A 22788-nucleotide genomic window follows, 5' to 3' on the forward strand; every position below is an offset into this window, starting at 1 on the left:
ATGCCTATGTACTAACCCGCAATAAAAACCTAGGACAGCAAGGTTCTAGTGAGCTTCTCTGGTTGACAATATACATCATACACGTTGTTAACTGGGAGAATTAAGTGCTGTCTGTACAACTTTAATGGGAGAGGGTAACTTGCACCTGGTTTCTCCTGGACTCTGTTCTATGCATCATTTGCTGATTTAAATCTGTATCCTTTCACTGTAATAAATTTTATCCAGGAATATAACAGCTTTACTGAGTTCTGAGTTCTTCTGGTAAGTCATTAAACCTGACAGTAGTCTTGGGCTCCCCTGGAACACAGGTGAATAAAAGTTCATAAACAGAAAAATAATTCCCAATAGAATTGTGAGACACTAAGTGTCATAACAATATATAAAACATTTTTTAATTGTGTTACTATTTACAAAAATTTCCCATAAATTACTCTATTTGTTATAGGAATTCAGAAGGAGTGAGAATCACTTCAAACTATAGAGTCAAGCAAGGTTTTATGGAAGAAGAGTCAGAATGTTGAGCTGGATTTCAAAGAGCTCAGCAAAGAAGAGAAGACCAGAATGGGGTAAGGAAAATGCAATCCAGGGTCAGAGGGCAGTAAGCAGAACATTTCACCTGAAGTGTGAGTTTGAGGAAGGTAAGTAAAGAGTTAAGACTGTAAACGCAGTCTTCGGCCAAATTGTAGGGTTTTAATGCTGGTATTGTTTACCATAAATCTAAAAGCTGAACTTTTAGTAAGTTAAACTAGTCAAATTCCAGAAAGTTTCTGTGTGTGGAGAAGGTTCACTATAGAGGGTCTCCGTATGCTGTAAAATTCTGATGATAAAGTGAATCTTACTGCCAGAAAAAAAGTCACTGTAATAATAACCTATTGGGGTTCCACATGTATCCTTTTACAGTGATGTCCACATCAAATTTGCTCAATTTATAACTGAAAAATTGAACTGTCTTCAGCCAGAAATTGTAAGCGCCACCTGTCATCTGAGAATCCAGCTGTGTTCTTTTTGGATTGTTGTACCATCACAGTAATAAGGATTCTGCAATCAGAATTTAGCTCACACTTTTGATAATGATTCATTATCCAAAGCTGTCTCCAGCTCAGCTTCCCTGTGGCTTCACTGGCCCTAAAGCCTCCAAAACTGCTGTTGTCAGGAAGACTCACTGGTATTACTTTTGCTATTATTCACTGACTGCCCTAAATACATACCATTTTCTTTGGAAGTAAGTTGTGGGGGTTGGGATTGGAGTGGGTAGGATTTATAAGGAAAAGATGGCAGGTTTATGCAAGGGCTTGGATTACAGAAAGGCATTAAACCCAATGTAGGTCTTAAAAGGTTGTGATCATGGGCAGACCACCCACATCTTTATTTCTACAGCAAAATATTATGCCAACCAGCCCATTTCCTTTTCCCCGCAGCTATATAATGATTATAATGGTGTGTTTTTTTGTTTCAAGTGTGTTTCTTCCATCAGGAGTAGGAAACGGAGGTACTCTATATTTGATGGTCTTTAGTTTGGTTCAATGCAAAGTTCAGGCCCTCCAACCATGTTATTGTGCAGACATATTCTCTTTCATATTTTGAAAAATTATCGTCTGTATTTAAATTACATGAACACTTTCTCCAGTTTCTTCTTGTATCAATTAGACATGAGCTTGCAATATGACTGAAATTGAACCATTTATTCCTGTTTCTCCAAAATTGTGTGCTTTCCATGTATTCTGTATCTCAGTGTCACTACTATCCACCCAGACTCCAAAGTTAGAACCTAAAAATCATTCTGACTTTTCCCACTCCACTCATTACTTCCAATCAGCCATCAACTTCTGGCTAATTTACTGCCTGAAAACTTCACCATCCTGTCCACTTTTTTCCCTTCCTATGACTATTCCTTAGTTTGGGCTACCATTATTTCTCACATGAATTGTGGCAATAACTTATTGGCTGGTTCCTCTGTTTCTCATCTTCTATCCCCTAATTCATTTTCTTTTTGAAAATGTATTATAAAATACTGTACTAAATTTTCAGATTACAGAGCAAGAGATACATGATAGTCAGGGAGAGTCTTTCCCGCCACTTTTCCTCTCCTCCCTCCCTTGTTCAATCCTGGAGTGGAACTGGAGAGTGGGGAGGAAGTAGAATGAGGAAAGAAAATATGCCAACTATATCATTTCCTCCTCTCAAGGAGGCCTACACTAAGATGAGAGGAAAACTTTAATTGGAACATTTTGGGATGGAAAAGGGAACTCTGAGGTAGACATGTTAATTTTGAGATGTCAATTGGGAATTTGGGTGAAGATGTTGAATAGGGAGTTGGATTTATGAATATAAAATTTAAGGCTAAAGGGTGCCCACTCTCACCACTTCTATTCAGCAGAGTACTGGAAGTCCTAGTCAGAGCATTTAAGCAAGAGAAATAAATAAAAGGCATACAAATTGGAAACAAAGAGGTTAAATTGTCTCTCTTTGCAGATAACATGATCTTATTATACATATGAAGTCCTAAAGACTACACAGAAAACTGCTAGAACTAATAAACAAATTCAGTAAAGCTACAGGACACAAAATCAACATGCAAAAATCAGTTGTGTTTCTATATACTAACAACAAACTATCTGAAAAAGAAGTTTTTAAAAATCCCATTTACAATAGAATCAAAAAACATAAAATACTTAGGAATAAATTTAACCAAGGAGGTGAAAAATCTCTACATTGAAATCTATAAGACACTGATGAAAGAAATGGAAGAAGAAACAAAAATGGAAAGATATCCCATGTTCATGGATTAGAGGAATTAATATTATTAAAATGTCCACACTGCCCAAAGCCATCTACAGATTCAATGCACTGCGTAATAAAAATTCCAAAGGAATTTTTCACAGAAATAGAAAAAAAAACCTAAATTTGCATGGAACCAAGAAAGATCCTGAATAACCAAAACAATCTTGAGAAAGAAAAACAGAGCTTGGTGGTATCTCACTTCCTAATTTCAAACTATATTACAAAGCCATAGAAAAAATGGTCTCTGACTTACCATGGTCTGACTTGGGATTTTTCAGCTTTACAATGGTGTGAAAGCAATATGCATTCAGTAGAAACCATACTTTGAACTTTGATCTTTTCCCAGGCTAGCAAAATGTAGTAGGATACTCTCTCATGATGCTGGGCAGCTCCCAGTCAGCCACTTGATCATCAGGGTAAACAACCAATACAGTTATAGCCACTCTGTACCCATACAACCATTCTGTTTATCACTTTCAGTATAGTATTCACTAAATTGCATGAGATATTGAACACCTTATTATTAAATAGGTTTTGTGTTAGATGATTTTGCCCATGTAGGCTAATGTAAGTGTTCTGAGCACATTTAAGATAGGTTAAGTTAAGTTATGATGTTTGGAAGGTTAGGTGTGTTAAATCATTTTCAATTAACAATATTTTCAACTTACAACGAAAATATTATTGGGAAAAGTTATTTAGGAAGTAACCCCATCATGAGTCAAGGAAAATCTGTGTCCAAACAATATTGGATGGGCCTAAAAACAGAAACATAGACCAATGGAACAGAATAGAGAGCCCAGAAATAAACACATGCATGTATGGTCAACATCTTTGAAAGGGTGTCAGGAACTCACAATGGAGAAAGGAGTTTATCTTCAATAAATGGTATTGGCCATACACAAAAATAAACTCAAAATGGACTAAAGACCTAAATGTAAGGCCAGACACTATAAAACTCTTAGAGGAAAACATAGACAGAACACTCTATGACATAAATCACAGCAAGATCCTTTTTGACCCACCTGCTAGAGGAAGAGAAATAAAAACAAAAATAAGCAAATGGGACATAATGAAACTTAAAAGAAGCTTTTGCATAGCAAAGGAAAACATAAACAGGACAAAAAGACAACACTCAGAATGGGAGAAAATATTTGCAAATGAAGCAACTGACAAAGGATTAATCTACAAAATTTACAAGCAGCTCATGCAGCTCAAAATCAAAAAAAATAAACAACCCAATCCAAAATGGGCAGAAGACCTAAATAGACATTTCTCCAAAGAAGATATACAGATTGGCAACAAACACATGAAAGGAGGTTCAACATCACTAATCATTAGAGAAATGCAAATCAAAACTACAATGAGGTATCACCTCACACCAGTCAGAATGGCCATCATCAAAAAATCTACACAAACCATAAATGCTGGAGAGGGTGTGGAGAAAAGGGAACTCTCTTGCACTGTTGGTGGGAATGTAAAGTGATACAGCCACTATGGAAAACAGTATGGAGTTTCCTTAAAACACTGAAAACAGAACTACCATATGACCCAGCAATCCCACTACCAGGCATATACCCTGAGAAAACCATAATTCAAAAAGAATCGGGCTTCCCTGGTGGCGCAGTGGTTGGGAGTTCGCCTGCCAATGCAGGGAACACGGGTTCGTGACCCGGTCCGGGAGGATCCCACATGCCATGGAGCGGCTAGGCCCGTGAGCCATGGCCGCTGAGCCTGCGTGTCCGGAGCCTGCGCTCCGCAACGGGAGAGGCCACAACAGTGAGAGGCCCGCGTGTGGAAAAAAAAAAAAAGAATCATGTACCACAATGGTCATTGTAATTCTGTTTATAATAGCCAGGACATGAAAGCAACCTAAGTGTCCATCGACAGATGAATGGATAAATAAAATGTGACACATATATACAATGGAATATTCCTGAGCCATAAAAAGAAACGAAATTGAGTTATTTGTAATGAGGTGGATGGACCTAGAGACTGTCATACAGCGTGAAGTAAGTCAGAAAGAGAAAAACAAACACCATATGCTAACACATATATATGGAATCTAAAAAAAAAAAAGTGGTTTTGAAGAAACTAGGGACAGGACAGGAATAAAGACACAGACATAGAGAATGGACTTGAGGACACAGGGAGGGGGCAAGGTAAGCTGGGACGAAGTGAGAGAGTGACATTGACATGTATACACTACCAAATGTAAAATAGCTAGTGGGAAACAGCTGCATAGCACAAGGAGATCAGCTCAGTGCTTTGTGCCCACTTAGAGGGGTGGGAAAGGGAGGGTGGGAGGGAGACACAAGAGGGAGGGGATATGGGGATATATGTATAAATATAGCTGATTCACTTTGTTATAAAGCAGAAACTAACATACCATTGTAAAGCAATTATACTCCAATAAAGATGTTAAAAAAATAAATAAATAAATAAAATTTACATTATTATTTTAATGCCACAAATGGAATTAAGGAATCAAAAGGTATGTTAATTTCAATGGCAAACAAAATAAATTTTAAAAAATTAAAAATAAATATAAATAAATAAATAAATCTTCAGAATAAATAAATGGTGTTGGGAAAACTGAATATCCATATGCAAAAGAATGAAACTGAACCATTATCTTACACCATGCACATAAATTAACTAAAAATGCATTAAGGACTGAAACCATAAAAGTGGAAGCAAACATAGGGAAAAATCTCCTTGACGTGGGTCTTATAGCAAAAATAAATAAGTAGGACTCCATCAAACTAAAAGGCCATAAAAAGGAAGGAAATCCAGCTACTAGCAACAATATGGATGAAACTTGAAGGCATTATGCTAAGTGAAATAGACAGAGAAGGACAAATTCTGTATGATGTCATTTATATGTGGAATCTAAAAAAAAATCAAACTTATAGAAACAGAGTATAGAATGGTTGTTGACAGGGTCTGGGGGCTGAGGGAAATGGGAAGATGTTGGTCAAAGGGTGTAAGCATTCAGTTATAAGATGAATAAGTTCTGGGGATCTAATGTACAGCATGGTGACTATAGTTAATAATACTATATTGTATACTTAAAATCTAATAAGAGTAAATCTTAAATGATCTCACCATATACACAGAAAAAGGTAACTATGTAAGGTGATGAATGTGTTAACTAATTTTATTCTGGTGGTCATTTCACAATATGCGTATATCAAATCATTATGTTGTATACCTTAAATTTATGCAATTTTATTTGTCAATTATATTTCAATAAATCTGGGGAAAGTATAAGTAAAAGTGAGAAAAATTTACTTCCCCCAAAATAAATAAAATAAAATAAAAGTTAAGTCTGGAAATATGGATTTTGGAGTCTTCTGGATATTAGTGGGAGGCTAGATGAGACCTAGCCTAGGCTAGATAGAAAAAAAGGGAGGTTCAAAGACTGAGACATGGGGCCTTCCAGTGTTTAGATGATGGATTGATGAGGAGAAAACATAAAGGAGATTAAGAAGGTGCTTCCAGAAATAGGGAAGGAAAACCAGGCTAGTGTGTCCTGGAAGTCAAGTGAAGAATGTGTTTCAGTGAGCTGGACTGATGGCCTTTGTAAAATGGTGGTGAAGAAGAAGCAAGATGAGGGTGGACGAATAACCACTGTATTTAGCAACATGGAGATTGTTGGTGACCTTTCAATATCAGTGAAGGGGTGGGAAGAAAAGCCTAATTTGAACAGACTCTAAAGAGAACAGGGGAAGAGTCATTGAGGGTAGAGAGTATAGACAAGGAAAGGAAGAGTTTTGCTCTAAAAGAAAATGGGGTGGTTGCTGGAGGCAGAACTGGACGCTAAGAGGATTTTTAAGATGAGAGATGTTTGCATGCCACTGAGCAAGAGAAAATTGATGACACAGGAAAGAGAGAGGAGAGTGACTAAGCAGTGTTCTCGAGTCAGCGAGAGGGGATTGGATCTGGTGCACAAGTGGAGGGGTTGTATTTATCTAGGACTGTTGATAGTTCTTCCAAATTAACAGGAGAGAAGGCAGAGTATATGGGCATAGATGTTGATAGGTGGGTTGATGCAGTGATGGGAGTTTGTAAAAGTTATTGCCTGATTTCTTCAATTTTCTCAGGCAAATAGAAAGCAAGGTCATCAACTGGGAGTGAGGTATTGAAAACTTTGAAAAGCCCCCCTTATCATCATCAACCTATCTATCAATAAAATTCAGCCCTCTTAGCACTTATCATTAGCATGCTCTATATTTTGCTTACTTTTCATGTGCGTATTATCTATCTTCCCACCAGAACATGAACTGCATGAGAGGAAGGTTTTCTGTCTGATTTATTTACTGCTATAACTACAGAACCTAGAATACTACCAGGTAAATAGGTGTTTGGTAAATAGTTGTTAAATTAATTAATGGAAGGATTTTGTGATTAATTAGGCTTGGGGTGCATTGAGTGGGCTTTTTAATATGAAAACAAAGGAAGTATCTGTGTATCATATAAGAGTGATTAAAGAAGCTATGGGACTTGGGGGACATATTATCCTAATCGTGAGGGGAAACCAGGTTGTTGAATGGCTTGAAGAAAAAGGGAAGAAAAATAGGTTGGTTTCTACTGGCACACTCCTGAGTTTGGCTCATTCAACAAATTGGTTATAATATACAGTTCAGGAAAAGGAGCATCTTCACTTGCCTGAAAGCATTCTAAAGCCTGGAGAACATAGTTTAGATTGCTTGTGGGTTAGACAATTGAGAATGTTCAGTCTCCTTTTTAAAAACATGTAGCAAAAGCTTCAAGTTCAGCATCTGACAGTATGACAAATTGCAGGACTGGTGGACAAAGGGAAATGAGTTTTAATAAAACATTAAAATCCATGGTTACGTGGTATACTTTTTGGGCTCCATATGTTTCTCTGCCAAAATCCAGCCCACACTTCAGTAACTAACTTATATACAAACATCTTGAACATAGCTGCGTCAGTAATAGTTTCCAGTTACATATAAAGCAGAAACTAACACACCATTGTAAAGCAATTACACCCCAATAAAGATGTTTAAAAAAAAACTATTTAAAAATAGTTTTAAATAGTGACAAGACATTGAATAGTCTTGGGATATACGAAATGGAGTCAGAGACAGAAATTCTTGTTACATGTTAATGTGGGACCACTCATTATCTTAAAAAAAGTCACCTTTCTGTTGGTCATGCAAGGGGATCAAACAGATTCAAATTTGAATCTTTATCAGTCAAGGATGAATTAAGTGCAGAGAAACCAATCCAGGTGTTTCCTCCCTTCCTCCCTTCCTCCCTTCCTCCCTCCCTCCCTTCCTCCCTCCCTTCCTCCCTCCCTTCCTCCCTCCCTTCCTCCCTCCCTTCCTTCCTTCCTTCCTTTCTTTCTTCCTTCCTTCCTTCCTTCCTTCCTTCCTTCCTTCCTTCCTTCCTCCTTCCCTCCCTCCCTTCTTTCCTTCCTCCCTCCCTCCCTCCTTCCCTTCCTTCCTTCCTTCTTTTTTTTTTAATGCTAGAGTTTTCATGCAGAATATTGTTTATACAGTTGATGAAAGGGCTGAGAAGCTGATGGGAAAGGGGGCAGGGCAGGCATGTCAGAGATTTGGAAGAACAAGAAGCAGCAACCCCTAACACTAAAGCGGCAGGGAGGAGGTGGATTATCAGAGCCCCAAACTGAGGCCATCTAATGGGAGCTAGAGCTATAGCTAGACCCATTAGACCTGGAGCCACCAAGGAGCTGGAGCTGCTTCTGGAAAGGTTAGCCTAGGCAAAGCAAGGAGTAGGACTATCCTGTCTACTTTTCTGTGGCCTCCTAGTCTCTGTTACTGAACCGAACTTGGGTTCACTCACCCAACATGCAGCAAAGCCAATCTACTGACACCAGGCTGTGGTGAAGGAAAATATGGTGTTTATTTGCAGGGCACCAAGCAAGGAGAATAGGCAGCTAATGCTCAGAAGATGCTGATGGCTCTTAGGGAAGGGTTTTTAAAAACAATTTAGGGGTGAGAGTTGCAGGGTGCCTAATCAGTTCATGGACATCCTTCTGATTGGTTGATGGTGAGGTAACAGAGTGATGTTTGGGGAATCTTAATCATCAGTCTTCTGGTTCCAACCAGTCTGGGGTCCGTGTGTTTGCAGGCAACATGTAGGCACCATCCTCCACTGGGTGGGGGTCTTAGTTTCTGCAAAACAACTCAAAGATATGCATCAGATTGTTATCTGTATCTCTTCAGGTAGAACTAGGAGTCCTGTGGCTCTATTGTCCTAATCATTAACTGCTTGAGTCTGGTCTTTGGATCTCAGGGAAGGTCAAACAAGAAGCGGGGGAGGAGGGAGGCACAGGGGTGTTTGTACCTGGGAAGGCCTCACAGGTTCCTGCTTGGTTTCAGTCCCCCCTTTTCTTCAATACTTCTCAATCCTGAGGGGAGCAGAGGCGGGACAAGAAAGGGAATATAGTTTTGGATAAAGAGTTATTCATAAACTCGGGGGACTTAGTTTCCTCTCCACCAGGTCCCTACCCTCCTACCCCTTGGCTGAATACATCCAAAAGGCACAACAAAGGAACCTGGGAAATATAGTTTCTGCTAATAGACAGCGAGCCAGAGAGAGGGCAGAGAGTATATATGACAGCAAAGAAACAATTCAGAAACTCTATTCAATCTTTTATTAGCTGTGAGTCCTTGAGTGATTATTTTAACTTTTGCTTTCTTCATCTGCAATATGAAGGATACCTACTTCATAGGAATTTTGTGATTCCAAATGCAATAATGTATATACAATGCCTGATTCATAGTAGGAGCTCAGGACATCTTTTTCCCCCTTCCCCATTTACAAATATTCCTCAAAGCATTGCTTTCCTAGAAAGATAAAGAAACTAATGAGTCTGAAGAGAATTTGGCTACCAAGTCTCATCTTTGGCGTGTCTTTAATTTCAGTAACCTTCATCAAAAGCAGCACAGAACCCAAAGCTGACCAAAAGGGGGCAGTTCTCAAAGCTCATATTTGTCAAGAATTGTTTCTCTGAAATCTCAGTCACTTTGAGGTCCCCTGACAAGATAGAGTTTGTAGTAATGACCACAAAAATCAGTGAACAAGTGTTTCTAGAAGAGACTAAAGTCAATAGCCCTTAATCCTTGCTCCTAAAATAGGGTGTTGTAATTTTTCATAGATCTTGAAAGAGAGGGTTTTAATCACTGCACTAAAATCTTAAGGGAGATCTATCTCTTGACAGTAAAACTTGCAGTCAGGGTTAAGAATGGTGCTCACAAAAGTGTGCATGAAACACAATAAAACCTCATTTTTATAATTTGACCTAATTTGAAATTTGGGGTAACTTTGTCTTGGAAAGATTTAAGTTCCTGCTGAAGGGTCTGATTAATTTAATTCATCAGATACTTACTGAATCCCTACAGGTGCTTCTGACCGCAGGCTGGGCTGAGGAAAACATACTCACAGTGCTTGTAAGGTGGTCCCTACTTTCAAGGCATTCATCGTCTAGTAGGGTTTCCCTTGATGAAAATGTTTGCATAAATTATGAGTCAGGAAGCAAATTTAATCTATTTAATAAAAAGCTTTAAGTAAACAAATTGTATGACTCACTAAAAATAATTTTTATCTCTTCATTAAAGGAGGCTGTGAACTCTTATTTTGCTTAGAGTGTTAATTGCAATAGAATGAATGATACTTTTTTAGCAGATAGCCCTGGAATCAAAATCTGACTTTGTCATATACTAGAGTGATTCTGTGAATAATGATATCTGCTCTGTAGTATTTCCATGGCAGATAACTAAGGAAATATGTGAGAGAGTTTGTCCCACCACCTGGTTCCAGATTCAGAAATATTTGATGATTCACATTCTTCCCTTCTCTGGGAAATGCTCCACCTCTTAGTGATCAATTCAAGTTATCTGATCATTGGACAGTAATAAAAAATGATTTTAAAATATTTTCTGTGTTTTAGAATTTTTAATAATCAGGCATGCCCTATCTAGAGTTTATTCAAATTAAAAATGATTTTGTTTTGTTTTTAATTTATATATAAGAAGCATAATTGAGGGGAATTCTTTTTTCTCCAGACTGTTACAGGAATTTAGGAACTAGAGGAAAGTTTATGAAAGCAAAAATATTTTTCTTAACTTCATTTCTTAGAGGCACCACTGCTATCTTTTTTGGTGTATTTTTCCTTTAATCTTTTAATCAAAAGTTTTCTTTATGCAATTGAAATGATACTGTATATACATATGCATTTTGGTATCTCGTTTTGGGGGGGTTACTTTATATTATACACATTTTCCATGTCATTAAACACACTGTAAAGCACCATTTTCCACTGTTAAAAAACAAAATCCAACCAAGTAAATTTGAAGATCTAATTGACTTTATTCAATGAATCGAGCAGCATCCCATCTATAAAGTAGAAAGGAGCTCTGAGGAGCTGTACAAACTGGAAGGTTTTTAAGGGCACAAAGAGGGTGGGACAAGGAAGTCATAAACAAAAGAAAGGATTATTTCAGGCAAAGTGACCTTCCTTTAGGGGAAGGGCAGGGGTCCCTCAGGCAGATTACCTCAATAGTGCTGATCAGATAATTCCAGATTAACTGGTAAAGGTCATGTTCCTGGGCGTGGCTGAAACTGCAATTAAGCTTTGGTTTGCTGTCATGGAGCTTAGCACAAGTGTTTCTTTTCAGCAATAGAGATGTATCACAATTATTTAAGGGGATTAAATTATTCCCTTAATTTTGGGCCCTTTGCTTATATTCCATTTTCTTTATTATAAATAACACTGTAAATATATATTAGTGCATAAATATATACACATTGTTGGATTGTTTCATGAGAATGGACATCTAGTAATATATTTACAGGTCAAAGTTTGTTTGGTTTTTTTTGACCACACTGCAGGGCATGTAGGATCTTAGTTCCCCGACCAGGGATTGAACTCGTGCCCCCTGCACTGGAAGTGTGGAGTCTTAACCATTGGACCACCAGGGAAGTACCCCCCTTTTTTTGGGTACAGGTCAAATTTTATAAACTTTTTAAAAGCACTTGATAAGAGGTAACAAACTGAGTGCATCAGCAATAGCCCAAGTATTATAATATTTTTAGTGTTTAACTGTAAGGAAGAAAATAATGTATATTATTTCAACTTTCAGTTGTTTAAATAATAATGAGATTGGGGATTTCCTAATATGCTTATTGGCCATTTGAATTTCTTCCTTGGCAAATTGCTTGTGAAAGAGCAACTTGTTTTCAATTCCATTCAGTAAATATTCCTTTAGCATTATCCATGCTCTAGATGTTGGAACAACAGGAGTTGGTGTATAGAGATGCATAAAATATAACCCATATCTTCAAGGAATTCTAAATATCAAAGGAGAGAAAGAAAAAAATAGTATCATAAGATCAGTAATGGAAACAGAAATGGTTTGCAGTTGGAATAGAGTAAGGAGTGTTTAATCTCTGAGACTGAGGAAGTTTTTAAAGGATGAATACAAAATTTCCAGGCAGATAGTTAGGGGAAGTGCTTTTCAGTACAGAGTTAAGAGCATGCACAAAGTCTCGAAGTTTGGAAGAGCAAATATTCAGTAATTAGAAGTAGTTAGCAACTACTGGAGTATACAGTGGGTCAAGAGAGGATGGAGTGGGCAGAGATGAGGTGGGAAGATGGAGAAGTTTGCAAGAAGCAAATCATGATGAAACTTATATTCCACGCTGAGCAGTATGACTTGACCCTGAAGGTGATACATAGCTTCTGAATTCAGCCTTTTTATCTAATAATTTATGATTTCATAACTAAATAAGTAGATGGCAATTTAAGCTTTTTAAATATCTCATCTGTAAACTAGAACAATCTGTTTATATTTTTGCTATGCTAAACATGTGATGTTACCTTGGAGACATGAAAATTATCTTAGGAAACAGACTGATTGCCTTGTCCATAGATCAATCCCACCAGGGCCCAGTTATTTCCCTGATATCACACACATTCTTTATCTACTTAGTTCTGGGAAACTGTGGCACTTTCTATGCCACAAGCAAAATTATATGTATTTTAACAGTGTCAGGCAATTTTCATTTTACACAGATTCAACATCCATGTCTTTACCAAGACATTGCATGACATTTCATTAGGGATATAATTAAGCCATATTTCCCTTTTTACAAGTTAAAGTTTAAAAATATAGATGTTAATTTGACAGTTAACCATCACCTTCCCCCTGAAGGTCAAGGAGTCCCAACTAGCCTCGGGCCAAACTATGTAGGGATCCTCTCTCCTGCTCTAGTTCTGTCAGCACTGCCGACACAACCATATTTGGCAAGTGAGCATCGGATGGCAGAAGTCCAAGGAATTATTTAAATAATAACTGAGGGTCAAGCTACTTACATGCACTTCTTAAACTTTTTTTTTAAAGTGAAGTACTATATATATATACAGAAAAAAATACAAATAAGTACATAGCTAGATGAGTTATCACAAAATAATCACCACATGTAAGCACCACCTAGTCACAAAATATTACCAGCACCCCAGAAGCCTCACTCATATCTTCTCATATTCACTCATAACATAGCAATCATTATCCTAATTTCTTTCTTTCTTTTTTTTTTTTTTTTTTTGACTGTGCCACGCAGCTTGAAGGAATTTACTTCCCCAACCAGGGATCGAACCCAGGGCTCTGGCAGTGAGAGCACTAATTCCTAATCACTGAACCACCAGGGAAGTCCCTCATCCTAATTTCTAATACCATAGACAACTTTTCCCCCTTATTTTTTGTATTATTGTTTTGTATCTGGCTTTTTTTCTTCTCAACATAATATTTGTCCAATTAACCATTATAAATATACCACAATTTCTAAATTCACATTATTTTTTATAAACTCTGGAGATGTTTTCAGTTTAGGGCTATTACAAATAATGCTGCTATAGACATACTTATATATGGTTTTTGGTGTGCATATGTGTGCATTTCTGTTGGATGTATGTCTAGGAGTGAAATTGCTAGACCATACAGTGTGCTTATATTCATAATATACTAACAGAGACTACCAAATAGCATTCTAAAGTGGTTGTATGATTTTTGTTCTTATCAGCAGTGTATGTATCTGCACTTCATCCTCACCAACACATGTTATTATCAGTCCTTTTAATTTGAGCCCTCAGGAAGGTGTGTGATGGTGTCTCATCTGGTTTTAGTTTACATTTCTCTGATGCCTAATTAAGTTGAATATCTTGTATATCTTTTTTAGTGAAATGTTAGTTCAAGTGTCTTGTCCATTTTTTATTTCATCATTTATGCTTTTACTTATTGAATTGTGAGAGTATTTTATACATTCTGGATACTAGCTCTTTGCCAGTTACAGTTGTATCTTCTCCCAGTGTGTGACTTGTCTTTTTCTCTCTCTTCATGGTGTCATCTGATGAACAGAAATTCTTAATTTTAATGTAGTTCAATTCATATATTTTTTTCCTTTTATGGTTAATGTATTTTGTACTGTGTAAGAACTCTTTTCACACCTTATCTACATACCTTGAAAGAGAATATGGAATGCTTTTCCCGCCCGCCCAGAAAGTTTACTCACTTTCTTTGTTGTTTGTAACCAATGGGAGACTAACATGGACAATGCACTTTTTTTTTTAACATCTTTATGGGGGTATAATTGCTTTACAATGGTGTGTTAGTTTCTGCTTTATAACAAAGTGAATCAGTCATACATAAACATATGTTCCCATATGCCTTCCCTCTTGCGTCTCCCTCCCTCCGACAATGCACTTTTGAAGGTATAGGGCCAGGGACTTTTTTTTGAGAATCAGGGACTCTCTGTAGTCATTTTGTCTATTAATACCACCTTTTTAACTGCCTCATGGTCAAACCAGACACCTTTAGTCATATCGGATTGTGTAATCTTCCTCTTGAGGAAGGAGGGGAGGAGGAAAGGGTTATGCTTATCCAGAATAAATTCGTGTCGAGGTCATCATTTACCCTCTCATCAGCAGTGGGGTATGCAAGACTGGCAGCAAGTACCAAAATCACATCCAAGAAAGAGCATAAAGGATATCAACCCAGGGGACCATATCCATTTGTGTTTTCAGAGAAAGATGGGCCTGGGTTGAGTACCAGTTCATCAGTAACCTTGCTAAAGAACTAGAAGGTGGTTTGGGCCAATCCAAGAGGGAGTGGCTGTAATTTCCTATGACTGGCTTAAATATGTTTCTGGAACAAGTCACATGAGTAGAACAATGGCATGGAACATATCTGGAAGTGCTCATTTTCAGACGTATTTCCCACATATTTTCTTTATGTGTTAGGCTATTCCTATATCAATAAAATCCTCTTAAGATTTAATCTACTAGTGGTAAACATGACCATAATCTTAACAGTGTATGAGTCTCTTTCACAGTCGCCCATAAACAAGGAAGTACTTTTTATTTCTGAGAGTTCTGTTTATATCCAGGGGCATTAGCATTGTGTTTCCCTAAGTACAGCAGGGAAATGTGTGATTCTGTCTTTTTTTCCTTCTTCATTAGAGAATGCTATTTATAGCCTTCCAAGGGTACTAACACAATTTCTTGTCAGAGAGGAGAAGGCTAAGGAGTCTAAAATAGCTCTGCCTTTCCCTGCCCTCAGCCTTGTTTAGAGCACCGTTCACCTTTGGAGGAGTGAGATCCTGTAATCCTTCCTGGTTGTAGTTGGCAGCCATTCTCCATATTGGTAGCCAAGTATGTGTATCTTCTGTGTATTTTATCAGGTGAAAGACAGAACTTTAAGAGTCTGTGGGCCTCCAAAGGAAAAATAAATCAAGGAGCTATTTGGTACTCTTGGTTAGAATGCTCCACCAGCTGTTCCTTTTATGCCTTTCTTACTCCCATAACTTTCTTCCCCCAGTTTTCGTTCATTTCCTTTCCCCAGTTACAGCTTTGCGCATCTCCTGACATTGGCTAGTGTCCTCTTGTTATTGACTTTGGCTGTTCTTGGAACCTTGCCTCTTGGATTGCATGTTGTGCTGCCTCCTGTTTCTTTAGATAGTAGAATCTCTCTACTTCTAGGCAAATGAGGTTCAAAACTACCTACTCGTATTGGTGGGATGGAACTCAAATACTTCTTTCCTATCAATCCCCACTTGTCTCCCTACCACATTCCACCCCCAAATTATACTGAACTATTTCTAGATTTCTAAATATACCCCTCCCACCCCTTCCTCCATCTGCCTCTCCTCTTGGTGATGTGGACCTAGTACACACTGCCTATTCTGTTTGGAACCCTTTCTGTCTCCATCCCCTCTTATCATATGCTGCTTATATTTATCCTTCACAACTCACTTCAGGAACCAAGCTTCCCAGGAAGCTTTGTAGTTGCTTTTCCAACCCAATCCTGATCACCTAAGTTGTCTTAGGAGCCTTTTCTGTGGATCCCCATAGCTTATTGTGTGTACCTCAGCCTCTGTTTAGTTATGTGTCTACTCATCTGTCTCTCAGACTAGACTCTAAGTTTCTTGAAGTCAAGGAAACCCATATTTTTCCTTGTTGATTTCCCAACTCTTGTACCAATGCCTGGCACACAACTAGCAAAATATGTTTGTTGATTGTTGAATGATGAACTGAAAGAAGAAGCTCTGAAAAACAGCAGAATGTCTTACAGATTAATACTGAACTCTTTTAAATTAATTTGTTATTTCATTTTGGATCTTTTCAAGTATTTCCCCTCAAGACTCTACTAATGCTTCACTTTACACATCCTAATAGAAAGAAGTTGGTTTATTTTTGGCCTTATTAATAGAGAAAAAAACATTAATTTTCTTTCCACTAATTTCAAATTTGTGAAAATATAAACAAGGACTGAGCTCAAGCTTAACAAATATGTGTCAAAGATGGTACAATTTAATCTTGTAGGCAAGAATGTTTAAATTATTCAAGGAAACAAATAGTTAAGTATTAATTTAGAGAAAAGCAATTCATATGGTGGTTACCACTCATTCTCATATATTTATTAAATTTATAAATGGTAAATATAAAATAAAATTTATAGAATAAAGAGGGAGACCAAAGACTTCTGCTAAGTAACATTTTTTTAGCTGTTAGCTGATACCCTTGAAAGCAACAGAACAATTTCAGGATGTTTGAGAACATCTCAGACAACATGAACAGATTTCGACCAGTTCATGATAATGAATCTTATTGTAAAGAGTATGTTTAAAGCCAGAAGATCTCTCTGCCACTAGGTACCTGCATGACTTTAAGCAACTTATTCAACCTCTATAAGGCTCAACTTCCTCATTAGAAAAATATAACTGCCCTAAGGATTACAGAAGTAAAAAGTATGACTAATAGAATGCTCAGCCCAGAGTGACATTCAGTGCTAGTAGATATTATTATTATACTAAACTGATCTAAATTAATGAGAGTCTTTTATGTCTTCAAAGTTTTTCTAGTACTTCCTGATAACGATTGCAATTATATTTTCTTCAAGGTAGGCAAAAGATAAACAATACCTTTTTATTTTTAGGCATTAGATTCCATGAAATATTGATTTGCTCCATGAGCAGTCATCTGTTGCTGTTACTGTTTTGCTTTGTTTTTAATCTAACCCTATCCCTAACCTTAATCCTAACCCTTTCCTTTGAGAAACTCCTACCTTTTATATGGGTTGGGTAGATTGAACCCAATCCCCTTCACTTTGGGAAACTCATCCTTTTCATATAGCTTAGGTGGATTGAACACAACCATCTGCCCTTACCCACAGGTCCGAGCTCAATATCCAGATTCATTCAATAAAAATAGCGTATCTATCTCCCTCCTTCAGTGGTGGATTCATAGTGCAAACAGGGCCAATCAGCGCCTTCCCTGTTATGTGATACAAGAACATTGGGAGAGAGTAGGACTTTCTTCCTTTCAGATCAAGAGCTATGAGAATACCATAAACTAGAGCTGCTTTCTCCCATCTTCTTTAGCTACATGGAAGTGGCCATCTGAAGGAGGAGAAAATGAAGTCAAAACATAATATAAAACAGAGAAGAATAGAGATAAACCCTGGATCAAGCCATGGATCTTTCATTTATGTGAAGCAATAAATTATTTTTTTCCTTGCACTTGAACTATAAATAGTACTAATATAATTTGCAATAGAAAGGGTCCCTGCTAATATACTTCAAAACAGCAGGAAACTGAGGCAGTAGAAGATAAAAGTAAAACCAAAATCTTGCTGATTAGTACAACTATTCATGATCAAAAGGATCATATTCCAGAAAAACTTTCAATTTTACTAACATGCATCCTCAAATAACAATGGAAGAATGTACCTATCCTAGAAAATTAGAAACTCAAAATATCCATTCTTTTTGTTACTCATTGCAAGCTATGAAAAATGTATTTATAGATAGTGACTCTGATATTAGGAGAAAAAAAAAAACCAGGCTGGCTCTTTATCCTCTTAATTTGGTACTTCCTATCACAAATTTACAAATGGAATGAATAGATCTTTCCTCTTTTTGTTGATCCCCAAATAGCCCAAACCCTCAAAAGAATGAATACTCTACTGAATATCCTAAAATTATCAGCAGTCTTTGAATCTGAAGTTCAAACCAAAGTGAAACTGAAAATTCTCAGGAGGGGACAGTGGTGTGGTGGGAAGGAGGAAATGTGACTATCACCCCTGCCATGGATAAAATTAAAGCCTCTTCTCTTAAAGTCATGTAAAATGGTTTTTGTTTGTATCTTCTCCACTGCAGCCTGAGTTTAATATATGATGCACTACTGGTAAGAACTATTCAGGAGTCTTGCCCAACCTATATTATAGGATTACTCGTGGTCTAGAAGTTTTTCACCTTGTCCACATATTTTCCCTAGGATACTTCCAGTGGATAACTTCTGTGTGTGCTCAGAGATAGGTCTTGAGGTATGAGATGATAGCCACTGCTTATTTCCTCTTTTGCTTCCCACTTACCTCTCATCCCATGACACCTGGCAGTGGCAGACTTTTTTTTTTTTTTTTTTTTGCGGTACGCGGGCCTCTCACTGTTGTGGCCTCTCCCGTCGCGGAGCACAGGCTCCGGACGCGCAGGCTCAGCGGCCATGGCTCACGGGCCCAGCTGCTCCGCGGCATGTGGGATCTTCCCGGACCGGGGCATGAACCCGTGTCCCCTGCATCGGCAGGCAGACTCTCAACCACTGCGCCACCAGAGAAGCCCGTGGCAGACTCTTTTAATTACTTACTCCAATTTTCATCTTCAAGGCTAAAAGAATCCTGACTGTGCGGGATGGCAGTGTACTCAGTCTCGGGGATGGATAGTTGATTAGTCTAAGCCAATTATGGCTGGCCTGGTCCCAGCTTTGCCAGAGGTGGTCTTCTGACACTGCTGTGGTCCATGAGACCCAAGAATAAATTTGTTTTGGGGTGGTTTTAGGAAAGCTTTTTCTTTCTCAATAAAAAGAGGCACGGGCATCCCTGGTGGCGCAGTGGTTGAGAGTCTGCCTGCCGATGCAGGGGACACGGGTTCGTGCCCTGGTCCGGGAAGATTCCACATCCCACGGAGCGGCTGGGCCCGTGAGCCATGGCTGCCGAGCCTGCGCGTCCGGAGCCTGTGCTCCGCAACGGCAGAGGCCACAACAGTGAGAGGCCCGCGTACGGCAAAAAAAAAAAAAAAAAAAAAGGCACACTCTGTCATGGTCACTTTCACTTTTTCATTCTTCCTGGCTTGGAGGTAAATTAGATGTCTAAACAGCAGCAGCCATATAGCAATCATGAGCTATGAACATGAGGATGAAAGCTAAATTGCTAAGAATGGCAGAACATGAAGCTGGAAAAGCCTGAGTCCTCGATGTCATTGTTGAGTGGCTGAACCAGTGCAGCAGCTAGCTTTCATGCCATATTCTTGGCGTGTAAGAAATACACTACTATTTGTTGAAACTACTGTTAGTTGAGTTTTTTTCTAATTTGCAACCAAACCCAATAATAATTTTCACATATGCTGTTTTGGTCTCCTTTGCCTGGAAAACTGAGGGAAGATGTCTCTTCACCTCCTGTTGAACATCAGAATCTCTGCAGGTTGCTGATACTGGGTGGGCATATCCTGTCCTCTGTGTCCACTGGGTACCATTGTCTCTTTTGAGTCTACCTGTTACCCCCACTGGGCATCATTTCTTTACTGTAACAGTCCTGCTGATGTTCCTATTGCTCACGTCATTCAAACAGTGAGCACATACAGTAGTAAAGACCAAGCACCAAAGTGTATATTCTCAAGCTTCAGGATGAATATGGTTTGAAATCAGGGAGCAAAAGTGAGGCAGGTCTATACAACAGCGACCCCCATAAAAATGGAGAACCCATTGCCAGAAATGCTTCAGGACTGGACTGAGACATATTAATATGTTGTTTCCCTCAAACCAACAAGATTCAACTACTTATTCAACATTTATTTACTAGAGATGAGGAGAAACTGATTTTCTATTAACAAAAATTACACACCAAAAAAGGTAACATACTAAACTCACTTCTACTGATTGAAGCAGATTCAGTCTTCTAAAGAGGAGAAAGAAGAAAAGCATTTCCTCCTTTTCTGTCATCCTGGTTCTCTCTTCTATTTTCTTTGTCAATTTTCTTAACCAGAAAACTTTCTGTGAACTATATTAAAGCATTCAACATTTGGATAATAAAATATGTCATGTGTTCACCCTAAATAACCTTGTGCCATTCCTTTATTTAAGATATGTCAGCTATGATTGCTGATTTCAGGTTCCTCAGAATGTTCAACAGAATAGATAGGCACATGAAGCAGGATTGTTTGTATGTCCTCTTGGCAAAAGTAATACCAGTTTGCATTTTGCTAGTCTACTGCGGGTGGAAACCTGAGTTAACAGGCACCTGTTTCTAATTTATCCTGTTGATGCCCTAGTAGTCCTTAAAGACTAACATCCTAGGCGGTTGTCTGGCATGCCCCTAAATCTAGTTTCAAATGAGTCGAAGTCATTGGAGAAATGCAGAGGGAGGAGAAAGAAGGGCATCTACACTGTCCAGAGGGAAATCCTCTGGACTGCTGGGTGCTGAGCTCTCTTGGTGTGGGTGTTTCTGCCTGCAGGCCTGAAAGGAAAGAGCACAGCTCCCGACAGAATGTATCATATCACCACAGGATGAATTCTGATTCGAGCTTATTACAAAAATTCAGAATCGGGCGTCCCTGGTGGCACAGTGGTTGAGAGTCCGCCTGCTGATGCAGGGGACATGGGTTCGTTCCCCGGTCTGGGAAGATCCCACATGCCGCGGAGTGGCTGGGCCCGTGAGCCATGGCCGCTGGGCCTGCGCGTCCAGAGGCTGTGCTCCGCAACGGGAGAGGCCACAACAGTGAGACGCCCGAAAAGAGTATCAACAAAAGAGTTACTGAACAAATCACAATGGGATTGAAATTGAAGCAAAATGTGACAATAATTGGATGATAGGCAAAATGAAAATGAAAATCATAATAACTGAATTAATATGTGCATTATTTGTTGTCTTCAACAACACTGATTTCACTCTGTGTGCTATGTTATTTTAAACTTCATAATATAACCCTGTATCAGCCTCCAGCTAATAGCAGGATGAATAAAGAGGATTTAGGCCCAGTCAGTATTCTAGAAGAAGTGAAAAATAATGTATAATATTTTAAGAAGTGAATTACCAGCAACTTTCTACAACTCAGCTGACATTCAGCACACAAGTCCACATTTATTTGGCCTCAGGAAATTATTATAACTGGAAGGAAAGCAAAATCAAAGATACACATTTTTAAACTTGGGCAAAAATCTGAGAAGTGTCATTTTTTTTTACTAAAATTTGGGGCCATAATTTTTAAAATGTTCTTTCACCAAACTAGCTCTGACTGTATTGGGTCACTCTGAGAGAAATGATGTTTCTATCATAAGTAAAATTGTTGAGAAGAAAAATTTCTTTGGGACTGTGAACAACGGTTGCTGTCCCATGGAAATAACTGGGCCTTTTGAATTGCATTATGGAAGACTTCTTGTAATATATTACAGCTTCACAAGAGAGGCCTTAAGCTTTTCTAGCAAGAAAACATTAATAGCAATAATACTTTTTGAAATGAATTTCTTCAGAACATTCAGGACACAGAAATAACTAATATAGCTATTTAAATACCTTAAGTCATATATGCAAATTACCAGTGAATATATAGTATTAGATAATCTTCACTTTATACAATAGATGAGTTTAAATAAGGTCAGATTTAAAAATTTGTATAGAGAATCTTATTTTTGCTGTTTCTTTAAAATTAGAATATATTTCCATTTGGAGGAAAAAAGTGTCACTAAATACTTAAACACCTTTGATAAAAAAACAAAACCTAGTGGTCAAGTCCATGCTATACTCACCATCATGTTTCATAAACAGTAAAGATCTGTGGAAAGACAAAGTTCTTACTAAGCAACTCGCTCATATTTTTTGAATCAAATTCTCTTCCTTCTGTTCTTTCACAACTTTAAGAGATTCATTTAGGTACCTTCTATCCCTGTTGCCCTAGCCTGTTTATATATTCTCCCTGCTGTATCAGGGATTCCCTTAGCACTGCATTCAAGGATACCTAAAATTGGGCTTCCCTAGTGGCACAGTGGTTAAGAATCTGTCTGCCAATGCAGGGGATGTGGGTTCAAGTCCTGGTCCAGGAAGATCCCACATGCCACATAGCAACTGAGCCCACGTGCCACAACTACTGAGCCCACGTATCATGACTAGTGAAGCCCGTGCACCTAGAGTCCATGCCCTGCAACAAGAGAAACCACCGCAATGAGAAGCCCGTGCACCACAACGCTCGCCGCAACTAGAGAAAGCCCACGTCCAGCAACGAAGACCCAACGTAGCCAAAAATAAAAATAAATAAATAAGTAAATAAATTTATAATTTAAAAAAAGGATACCTGAAATTGTTGCATGGCTAATTTTTAAATTTTTAGTCACATTGATTCCAAATGATACATAGAAGCAATGTAACTCTAGCTCTTCAACAAACAAATACCAAAATTTAAACGGCTCAGCACATT

General features: G+C 38.2%; 1 long non-coding RNA gene across 1 annotated transcript in view; it reads left to right on the forward strand.

Moving 5' to 3' along the window:
- Nucleotides 1–463: 463 nt before the first annotated feature.
- The window catches only part of LOC309962637, a 79404-nt gene continuing 57079 nt past the window's right edge, over nt 464–22788 (forward strand). Inside the window, exon 1 of the long non-coding RNA XR_014326254.1 lies at nt 464–566. This is a non-coding gene — a long non-coding RNA (uncharacterized lncRNA). The remainder of the gene's footprint in view (nt 567–22788) is intronic.

Source organism: Leucopleurus acutus (genome assembly GCF_964270905.1).
Source record: "Leucopleurus acutus genome assembly, chromosome: 5".
In the NCBI taxonomy this organism is placed as follows: Eukaryota; Metazoa; Chordata; class Mammalia; order Artiodactyla; family Delphinidae; genus Leucopleurus; species Leucopleurus acutus.